The sequence below is a fragment of the Neofelis nebulosa genome, chromosome 12 (genome assembly GCF_028018385.1).
Source record: "Neofelis nebulosa isolate mNeoNeb1 chromosome 12, mNeoNeb1.pri, whole genome shotgun sequence".
Classification (NCBI taxonomy): Eukaryota; Metazoa; Chordata; class Mammalia; order Carnivora; family Felidae; genus Neofelis; species Neofelis nebulosa.
Window position 1 is genome coordinate 65,437,358 of NC_080793.1, and position 12,094 is coordinate 65,449,451.

The following is a 12,094-nucleotide window of genomic DNA, read 5'->3' on the forward strand; positions in this document are numbered from 1 at the left end:
GGAGCGAGCAAGTTCCCTGGCAGGAACTGGTTCTCTTTGGGATTTTGGCTGGGGGATGGGCGGGGGAGATGGCGCTGGAGAGCGCCTTTGTTCCCCGCCAAGCTGAGCTCTGCCGTCAGGGGGCTCAGCAGCTCTCCCTCCCTTTGTCCTCCAGCCTTCCCGCTTTCTGAGCAGAGCTGTTAACTTCTGACCTCCCAGACGCTAAGTCGCGCTTGCTGTCAGAACACAGTCCGTCCGGCCCCTCCGCTTTTGCCAGCCCGACTCGGGGGCTCTGCTTGGCCGGCGAGCCGCCCCTCCGCCCCGGCTCCCTCCCGCCAGTCCGTGGAGCGCGCACCGCCTCGCCGCCCTTCCTACCCTCTTCCGTGGGCCTCTCGTCTGCACTTGGCTCCGGAGACTCCGTTCTGCTAATCCTCTCGCGGTTTTCTGGGTTCTTTAGGCAGGTGTAGGTGGAATCTAAGTGATTAGCAGGACGCGCGGTGAGCCCAGCGTCCTCCTACGCCGCCATCTTCCGGAACTCCAAACCCAACTACTGATTTTAGCTCAGGTCATGATCTCATGGTTCATGGGATTGAGACCCATGTCAGCTTCTGTGCTAACAGTGCGGAGCCTGCTTCAGATCCTCTGTCCCCCTCTCTCTCTGCCCCTCCCCACTCATGTGTGTTCGTTCTCTCTCACACACACACAAAATAAACAAACTTTAAAAAATTTATATTAAAAAATGCCAAAACTAATTAATTTAAACCCTATAATACGTAATTGATAACTTTTCCTTTGGAATACTGTGGCTGCCCAGAGTTGGGCTCTGTGCTGATAGCTTGCAGCCTGGAGCCTGTTTCAGATTCTGTGTCTCCCTCGCTCTCTCTCTCTTCCCTATTCCTCTCACGCAGCCCCTCTCTCTCTCTCAAAAATAAACATTAAAAAATTAATATATATATTATGTATGGGAATTTAAGTTTAGAATCCATTCTAGTCATGAGCCTCTCCAAATCTTTTTTTTTAAAGTTTATTTATTTTGAGAGGGAGCACACGGGGGAGGGGCAGAGAGAGAGAATCCCAAGCAGGCTCCACACTGTCAGCACAGAGCCTGTTGTGGGGCTCAGTCTCACGAATTGTAAGATCATGACCCAAGCCGAAATCAAGATTCAGATGTTTAACCAACTGAGTCACCCAGGTGCCCCCAAATCTTTTTTTTAAAGTAGCAGAAGAATTTTACCAAAACTTGGCATTCTTTAAAAATATAAAATTACAGACCAATAGCACTTAAATTAATGGACACCAAGCCAATAGATCTCAAATCTTGCAATTAAATAAATAAGGTATGAAAATGGAAATGACAAGTAAAAGTATAAATATTAATAGAAAATATATGTAAAGCAATAAAATGAACAGTAAATCAATTATTAAGAACAGTAAAATAATTAAGAAAGTGGAATTTATAAAATATATGTCTCACCTTAAATGACACATTAGACCTGTTGGATTTAATATATACAGAATATTCTACCCCAAAGGAGCAGAATATACATTCTCTTCAAGTGCACGTTACAGTTTTTGGTATAGACCATATGTTAGGCCATAGAACAAATCTTAATAAACTTAAGGAGACTGACATCATATCAAGCATCTTTTCCTACCACAATGCTATGAAACTAAAAAGGAAAAGGGGAGAATTCACAAATATGTAGAGATTAAACAACATGCTACTCATGATAAAAACCCTCAACAAGGTAGGTTTAGAGGGAACATACCTCAACATCATAAAGGCCATAGATGAAAAGCCCATAGTCAACATCATCCTCAATGGGGAAAAACAGAGCTTTTCCTCTATGGTCAGGAACAAGGCAGGGATGTCCACTCTCACCACTGTTATTTAACATGGTACAGGAAGTCCTAGCCATAGCAATCAGACAACAAAAAGAAATAAAAGGTATCCAAATCAGCAAGGAAGAAGTAAAACTTTCACTATTTGCAGATGACATGGCATACTATATAGAAAACCCGAAAGACTCCACCAAAAATACTGCTAAAACTGATATATGTGCAGTCAGTAAATTTCTGTGAGTTGATTTCAGGACACAAAGTCAATGCACAGAAATCTGTTGCAATTCTATATACCAATAATAAAGCAGCAGAAAGAGAAATTAAGGAATCAACCCCATTTACAATTGCACCAAAAATAATAAGATACCTAGGAATAAACCTAACCAAAAAGATAAAGGGCCTGTACCCTGAAAACTATAAAACACTGGTAAAAGAAACTGAAGATGTAGAGAGCCCAGAAATAACCAACATTTATATGGCTAATTAATTTATAACACAGGAGGCTAAAATATCCAATAAGAAAGGACAGTCATGGGGCACCTGCATGGCTCAGTCAGTTAGGTGTCCAACTCTTGATTTTGGCTCAGGTCATAATCTCAAGGTTAGTGAGATTGAGCCCAGAGTTAAGGTGTGTGTTGACAGCATGGAGCCTGCTTGGGATTCTCTCCCTCTCTCTCTGTCCCTCCCCTGCTCATGTGTGCTCTCTCTCTCTCTCTCTCTGGCTCTCAAAATAAATAAATAAACTTAAAAAATAGAGACAGGACAGTCAAGTCAATGAATGGTGTTGGGGAAACTATATAGCCACAAACAAAAGAATGGAACTACTATCTCCTACAGCACACAAAAGTTAACTCAAAATGGATTAAAGACTTGAATATAAGACCTGAAACCAAAAAACTCCTAGAAGAAAACACTGGCAGTAAGCTCTTTGATATTGGTCTTAGTGATGATTTTTTTATATGTGACTCCAAAAGCAAAGGCAACAAAAACAAAAATAAACAAGCAGTACTACATCAAACTAAAAAGCTTCTGCACAGAAAAGGATATCATCGACAAAATGAAAAGACCACCAACTGAATGGGAGAAAATATTTGCCAATCCTATATCTGATAAGGGGGTTAATAACCAAAATATTAAAGAACACATACAACTCAATAGCCAAAATATCTAATTTAAAAATGGGCAGAGAGAATCTGTATAGATGTTTTTCCAAAGAAAAGGAAATGGCCAACAGGCACATAAAAAATATAACTGATCATCAGGGAAATGCAAATCAAAACCACAATGAGATATCACCTCACATCTGTTAGACTGCCTATTTTCAAAAAGACAAGAAATAACAAGTGGTAACAATGATTTTGAGGCAAGGAAATCCTTATGCACTACTGGTAGGAATTAAAATTGGTGCAGCTACTATGAAAAACAAAAAATTAAAAACAGAACTACCATATGATCTAGCACTTTCACTTCTGGGTAGTTATCTGAAGAAAACAAAAACATTAACTTGAAAAGATATATGTACTCCCATGCTCATTTCAGCATTATTTACAACAGCCAAGATATGGAAACATCTAAGTATCCAGTGATGGATGATAAAGAAGATGTGATACATATGTATCACATATATATAAAACATGTCACATATGTACATATACATGTATACACACACACACACACACACACACACACACACACACACACACACATATACAAATGTGGAATACTATTCAGCCTGGACCTTAAGGGCATTATGCTAAGTGAAACAAGTCAGACCAAGAAAGAGGAATACCATTTGACTTCCTTATATGTGAATTCTACAAAATAAAACAAACCAAAAATCAAGCTCATATATCACATATATATATCACACATCACATATATGTGTATCACATATATATATATATATACACACATACATACATATGTATATATATATATACATACACATATGTATGTATATACATATATATATATATACATATGTATGTATATACATATATATCACATATCACACACACACATATGAATACATATATACATGTAGAATACTATTTAGCCATTAAAAAGAATGGAATTCTGTCATTTGTGATAACCTGGATGGACCTTGAGGGCATTACGCTAAGTGAAACAACTCAGACCTCAAAAGAGAAATAGCATTTGATTTCACTTATATGTGGAGCCTACAAAATAAAACAAACCAAAAAATCAAGCTCATAGAGGGGCGCCTGGGTGGCTCAGTCGGTTAAGCGTCCGACTTCAGCTCAGGTCACGATCTCGCGGTCCGTGAGTTCGAGCCCCGCGTCGGGCTCTGGGCTGATGGCTCAGAGCCTGGAGCCTGCTTCCGATTCTGTGTCTCCCTCTCTCTCTGCCCCTCCCCCGTTCATGCTCTGTCTCTCTCTGTCTCAAAAATAAATAAACGTTAAAAAAAAAATTAAAAAAAAAATCAAGCTCATAGATACAGAGAACAAACTGGTGGTCACTGGGGTGAGGGGGTAGTATGCAAAACAGGTGAATGGGGTCAAAAGTACAAGCATCCAGTTATAAAATGAATAAGTCATGAAGATGTAATATATGCCATGATGACTGTAGTTAATAATACTGTATTACATGTTTTAAAGTTGCTAATACAGATCTTAAAAGTCCTCCTCACAAGAAAAAAAAATAAAAAAATTTTCTAACTATGTATGGTGACAAATGTTAACTAAACTAGACTTATTTACTGTGGTGATCATTTTGCAATCATTACGTTGCATACCTGGAACTAATACGTCAATAATACTTCAAAAAAAAAAAGCCTGATAAAGCATGTGGCTTTAACATATATATATATATGTTAAATATGTTATATATTTAACATACATATACATATTTAATATATTTATATTTATTTTTAATATATCTATATTTTATATATATTTTATATATATATTTATATAATTTTATATATATTTATATAATTTTATATATATTTATATATATTTTATATATATATATTTAACATATATAACATATATATGTTACATATGTATGTATATATATGTGTATATATATATACATACATACATTTATACACACACACATATGTGTATATATACATATATATGTGTGTATATAATAAACATGACCAATTAGAATATAAAATTTTAAAAATTCCATTTGAAATAGCAACTAAAAAGAAAGAATACCCAGTTAAACTTAATGAACAATAAACAAGGTCATACAAAGAAAGCTAGAAACTCTGAGGGGCATGAAATAAAACTTAAGCAAATGATACAACCACTCTAGGATATGCAGTATTTACAGTGTAAAGATGTTCACTCTCCCTACATCAATCAATAAATTCAGAAATACTACCTAAAATATCAATAGGTTTTTAAGAGAAAGTTGAGAAAATTTGAAGATAAACTAGTCTTACCAAACATTGAAACATATTATAAACCCAAAAAAGTTAAAACTGTTTAGCACTGAAAGAGAAAGGAGCAAATAAATCAATAGGACAGAACAATATATCTAGAAATATACCCACAAATATGAGTGTTGTTTTACTCAAAAGTGACCCTTCAAATCATTGTGAAAAAGAGGGCTTATGCAATAAATGACAGTTAAAATAATTGGCTAGCCATCTGAAAAAAAATAAAGCTGAATTAATAGATTAGTCATTATAGCAACATAAATTCAAGCTTACACAAAGATGTAAAGGTATAAAATAAAATCATATACATTACAAAAGAATCATGGGTGAACTTACAATCTTAGGTACAGAAGACTTCTAGGCAGGCATAAAACCGAGAAGGTATAAAGATAAATATATTTAACTACCCAATTTTTTTTTTAAATGCAACCAACAAGTCAAAAGCTGACTCTGAAAAAGAAAGAAATATTTACAGAATATATAATGGACAAAAGATTAGTTTGTAGAACATATGATTAAGGACTATTAAGAAATATGATTAAAACTAGAACTTGATTTTTTAAAAAGCTATTAAAAATGTCTTTTAAGATTCTGAAAAGATACTCGACTTCACTCATAATTAAAAGAATAGAAATCAAAGCAAGATATAACTTTTCTAAATCTCTGACATAATTTATGTAACAAACATAAATCCCTTGAATAAATAAAAAGGTGGGAAATAGACACTATTCTGTTTTCCAAAGTGATTTTCCAAAGTGATTCTGTTTTCCAAAATGATACACTATTGGTAAGAATACAAACTGGAACAAGCTTCTGAAAGGCAATTTGACTCTAGCTATCAAAATATAATATGTAAATACTTAATTTCAGTATCACAGATTGTGTGATTCCAGTACCAAGAATTTATCCTATGGGTATGATGGCAAGAGATGTGCATGAAGATTCTCACAGTAGCATATATCTTTATTTTCTCATGAATACCAAGAGGATTATCTTGGTATACATCAGAAACTAAAGAAATAGTGTGTAGCAAATAAAATGCTGGAAACTTATTTTTTGTTCAGTCACCATTGAAACTGCTTCTCATACTGTGATTAGAAAAATTCTCTGCATTAATACTGATTATGAATTTTCATAGATTCTCTGAAGTTTTATCATATAATATTTTAAAATTAATTTACTTTGATTCATTTTCTTAAAGACTGAATTCCAATCCTAATAGCCTAAATCTAAAGAATCATTCCAAGAATTAATATTTGAAATGCATACTTTGTGTCTTTTCATTTAGGAATTTGTTCTTGGCACAAAGCATTTATTTTATGCATTCCTAGATGACTTATTCACACTTGAAAAGTTTCAAAATGTATATGAGATGTATCATATCACACACACATACCTCAAATCTACCACTCCTTAATTTGTTGCATTTAATTCATTAAAGGATTTTTTGCAAGGAGTTCCAACATTAATTTTTCAGGATTCCATTGCAATTCTGGCATTAGCATAATAAATATAAAGTAATTTATTTTTTCTCTAGCTATTTCATAGACCATCTTTTAAAAATGCACAAGATTTTATTTTATTTTTTTTAAGTTTATTTATTTATATTTGAGAGAGAGAGACAGAGCACATGAGTGGGGGAGGGACAGGGAGAAAGAATCCCAAGAAGGCTCTGCACTTCAAGTGCAGAGCCTGACGCGGGGCTCGAACTCACAAACAGTGAGATCATGACCTGAGCCGAAACCAAGAGTCAAATACTTAAGCAACTCAGCTACCCAGGTGCCCCTAAAAATGCACAAAATTTTAAGTGGACCAATACAAATTTATCTTTTAAGAATTTCATCACACAAAATTATAGTATTTGTTTGAATTCACTTCTGGGGAATACTTTAGGATGTCATTGGCAATCCCATTAAAAGCTTTATGAAATTCCAGTTCACATGATCAACTAAACACATGCATTTATTGATGCCACTTAAAACAAAAGAACAAATATAAAAATAAATCCATAACAGTATAAAATGCTTCGAAGGGGCACTGCCAGAGGACCAGAAGTATGTAAGAGTATAAGAAAACTGCCATACTTAAAGAACCGAGGAATCCATTCTACACTTATGTAAGAGAAAACTTCCCCAAAAAACACAAAGTGAATTTTCCTAAAAAATAGACTTCAACCCAAACACTGTAACAAGAGACAAAGATCATCAGATTATAATAAAGGGATCAATTCATTAACACAATATAACAACTGTAAATATTATATGCAACATCAGAACATCTAACTATATAAAGCAAATAACAGATAGGAAGAGAGAAAATGACAGAAATATAATAATAATATGGGACTTCAACACCCTACTTTCAACAATGGATAGATCATCCAGAGAGAAAATCAGTAAGGTAACATCAGACTTAAACTATACATTACACCAGATTGGACCTAAGAGGCATATACACAACATTTCACCTAAGAGCAGCAGAATATATATTCTTCTCAAGCACATATGGGACTTTCTCCAGGATAGATAATATGTTAGGCCACAAAAGAAGTCTTAAATCATATAAAACGTATTTTCAGACCACAATGGTATGAAAGTAGAAATCAATGACAAGAGGAAAACTAAAAAATCCACAAATGTGGAGATTAAACAGTATGCTCCTGAATAATGAATGGACCAAAGAAATCAAAAGGGAAATAAAAAAATATCAAGACAAATAAAAATTGAAACACATATCAAAACTTTTGGGATCCAGCAAAAGAAGTTCTAAAAAGAAAAACTTTCTACATTAAGAACAAAGAAAATTCTCAACTAAACAACCTAACTTTACACCTCAATAAACTATAAAGAGAAAAGCAAATTGAGCCCAAAGTTAGTAGAAGGCAACCACAAAGGTCAGAGTGGAAATTAATGAAATAGAGACTAAAAAAACACTAGAGAAGATCAATGAAACTAAGAGCTGGTTCTTTGAAAAAAAAACAAAATTAGCAAAACTTTAGCTAGAGTAAGAAAAAAGAGAACACTCAAAATTAGAAATGAAAGAAGAGAACTTATCACTGATAACAAAGAAATACAAAGGATCATATAAAATTACACAAGTATATACCACAAAATAGGTAACCCAGAGGAAATGAATACATTCCTTGGAAATACATAACCCAACAAGACTGAATCATGAAGAAAGAAAATCTGAACAGATCAATTACTAGTAAAGAAACTGAATCAATAACCAAAAACCTACCAACATAGAAAAGTCCAGGACCAGATGGCATCACTAGTGAATTCTACCAAATATTTGAATAAGTAATGTCAATCCTTCTCAACAATCCTAAACTCATTTTTCAAGACTAATGTTATCCTGCTATCAAAGACAAGGATAGCACAAGAAAAGAAAATTATAGATGTAAAAATCCTCAACAAAACATTAAACAAACAGATCTGTCAGTCCATTAAAAGGACCATACACCATGATCAAAGTGGGATTTGTTTCTGAGATGCACTGATAGTTCAAACATAAGAAAATCAATAAATGTGATACATCACATCAACAAAATGAAGGATAAAAATCATATTTCAATAATTGCAAAAAAAAAAGCATTTGACGAAATTCAACATCCTTTAATGATAAAAACTCTCAACAAATTGGACAAAGAATACATACCTTAACAAAATAAAGACCATGTGGGTACCTCGGTGGCTCAGTCATTAAGCATCTAACTTTGGCTCAGGTCATGATCTCACAGTTTGTGATTTCGAATCCTATATCAAGTGAGCCCCAGCCCTGCTTCAGATGAGCTCGAGCCCCACTTTGGGTGAACTCAAGTCCCACTTTGGGTAAAACATGAGCTCCAGGTGAGCCCCACTTCCCTCTCTCTCTCTCCCCATCTCTCTCTGCCCCTCACTCACTTGCGCTCTCTCTCAAAACAAAACAAAACAAAACAAAACAAAAAAAAGCCCACATATGACCAGCCCACAGTTATCATCACGCTCAACAGTGAAAAGCTGAATACTTTTCCTCTTAAGATCAGTAACAAGACAAAGATGCCTCTTCTTTTTTTTTTTTTTTTACATAATTTATTGTCAAGTTGGCTAACATAAAGTGTATACAGTATAAAGTATATTCATAAAGTGTATACAGTATAAAGTGTATTCAGTTCTTGGTTTTGGGGGTAGATTCCTGTAAATCATCGCTTACAGATGACACGCAATGCCTATTCTTGCCCAGTTTATTCAATATATTTCTAGAAGTCCTAGCCAGAGCAATTAGGCAAGAAAAATAAACAAAAGGCATTCAAATTGTAAAGAAAGAAGTAAAATGTGTGTTTGCAGATGACATTACACGTAGTAAATCCTAAGATGACAAAAACAAACAAACAACAACAACAACAACAACCAACCACTTAGAACGCAGTAAAATAAGTTCAGTAAATATGCAGGACACAAAATCAATACACAAAAATCACTTGTGTTTCTATACATTAGTAATAAATTACTGAAAAAAAAGAAATTAAGAAAACAATGTAAAGAAATAGCAGAGTAATTTATTAAAGGAGAAACAATTATGCCAATCATCTGCTCCAGAGAAGCAGCACTCTGCTTCCCCTACATAAAGTACTGTGTGTATTTTTCCAAAGCAGGAGAACATCTTCAAAATTCATAGTGAGTGTTCGGGCTAAAGAAATATCTGAATTTCAAGGTTGAATAAAAAGTCCTATATACTTTAAAACAAAAAGAAAATTTCCTTTCCAAGGAAAAAGTCAATTCAGTATTGAATCCTCATCTATGACAAGGAGTGACAGAAGAAAATAAAATTATTTTGGTCAACTTTTAAGAGAAAATCCTTAATTTAGAATTCTACACACAGATAAACTATCAATCCAGTATGACAGCACTATAAAAGTACACAAAATTTTTGAAACAAATAATAAAGTTGTTAAACAAGCAAAAACTGATACAAATGCAAGAAAAAATGAGAAAGCTAAAAGATATAGTGGAAATTTAATCCATTTCTCTCAGGATCTAATTGCTCAAATAGATTTAAAAAAAGAAAAGCATTAATTTTAACAATACAATTAACAAGCCTGATCAAAATATTTATAACTATGTGGCCATAATAACAAAGAATGCACAAAATACTAGCAAACATTTAAAATTAAAAAAAATTAATGTTTATTTATTTTTGAAAGAGACAGGGCTTGAGTAGGGGAAGGACAGAGAGAGAGAGGGAGACGCAGAAGCTGAAGCAGGCTCCAGGCTCTGAGCTGTCAGCACAAAGCCCAACACAGGGCTCGAACTCACAGACTGCAAAATCACGATCTGAGCCAAAGTTGGGCACTTAACTGACTGAGCCACCCAGGCACCCCAGCAAACATTTTAAAATAAGTGAAACTACATAATATTCACAGCATTAAAAACACTTCACCATGGATTTAGCCACACACACAAAAAAATACCAACCCTATTATCCCAAAAACAAAAGTAGAAAGTAGAAATCAACAATAGAGGCTAAATACTCCCATCATTCTCCATTCCCCAATGATATCTATTTACTTGGAAATTTTACACTTTGCTTTATTTTTTTTAAGTTTATTTATTTATTTTGGGAGAGAGAGAAAAAGTGTGAGTGGGGGAGGGGCAGAGAGCGGGAGAGAGAGAATCCCAAGCAGGGTGTGCACAGGCAAGATCATGACCTGAGCCAAAGTCGGACACTTAACCAACAGAGTTACACAGGTGCCCCTAAACTTTGCATTAAATAGTACTTGAGTAAAAGCTATAACTGGAGTCACAGATAATTTAGAAAAGAATACTGAAAGACTACATAGTAAAAACTATGGAATGTAGCCAAAGTAGTACTCAAAAAAACATGTACAGCTTTAATGAAATTTATTAGAATATAAGAAAGATGAAAAATAAATAATTAAGAATTGAACTGAAGGAGATAGAAAAATACCAGTGTATATATATGTGCCTATATAAATATATAAATGTAAGTAAATATATATTACAAATACATATTATATATAAATACCTTTAAATACCTAAAGTATTACTTTTCCCTGCTGTTTACTCTGTCTGCTAATTATCACAACTGACATAAGATATTCATAAACTCTGCACTGATATTTAGAATCAAATAACAACTAAAAACAGGACTTGAACTCTAGAAGATTTAAAACACATCAAGAATGTGTTTTTTTTTGTTGTTTTTTTTTTTTAATTTTAACGTTTATTTATTTTTGAGACAGAGACAGAGCATGAACAGGGAAGGGGCAGAGAGAGAGAGGGAGACACAGAATCTGAAACAGGCTCCAGGCTCTGAGCTGTCAGCAGAGAGCCCGACACGGGGCTCGAACTCACGGACCATGAGATCATGACCTGAGCCGAAGTCGGATGCTTAACCGACCAAGCCACCCAGGCGTCCCAAGAATAGGTTTTAAAAAAAGAAATTAAATTTGACATAGGATGTATTTATAATATTAAAAATAATAAAAAATTTAAAGTAATAATAATACCATAAGCCATTACTTCTCAAAATTTTGCACAAAATTGCCCCACTGATAGACAAGAGTAAATTGGTCTTCTCAACAATCTTATGTATATATAAGACTTATGGATGAGACTGTTTTAAAACTTGTGGAAAGTGATTCATTACCATAATATAACAAAGATTTCATAAAATCACTTCATCTTTATTTCTATCCAGTTTCCTGGTGCTGAGAACATAAAAGTCAGACACAAAAGTACACCTTTTTCTTTCATTATTTTATTAGAAATATATTATTTTTTATGAGTCATATATGAGATATCTATAAATACATATTTATAGAGGAGAAAGCTGATGTACAGCTATGAAGACCATTCA

At 34.0% G+C, this 12,094-nt stretch overlaps 1 protein-coding gene and 1 long non-coding RNA gene across 7 annotated transcripts in view; one reads left to right on the plus strand and one right to left on the minus strand.

Annotated features, from left to right (window-relative positions):
- The window catches only part of ERCC6L2 (ERCC excision repair 6 like 2), a 143,632-nt gene that overhangs the window by 91,236 nt on the left and 40,302 nt on the right, over positions 1-12,094 (minus strand). The gene's annotated exons all lie outside the window — the stretch shown is intronic.
- LOC131491947 (uncharacterized) overlaps positions 1-12,094 on the plus strand; it is a 127,279-nt gene that overhangs the window by 26,516 nt on the left and 88,669 nt on the right. The gene's annotated exons all lie outside the window — the stretch shown is intronic.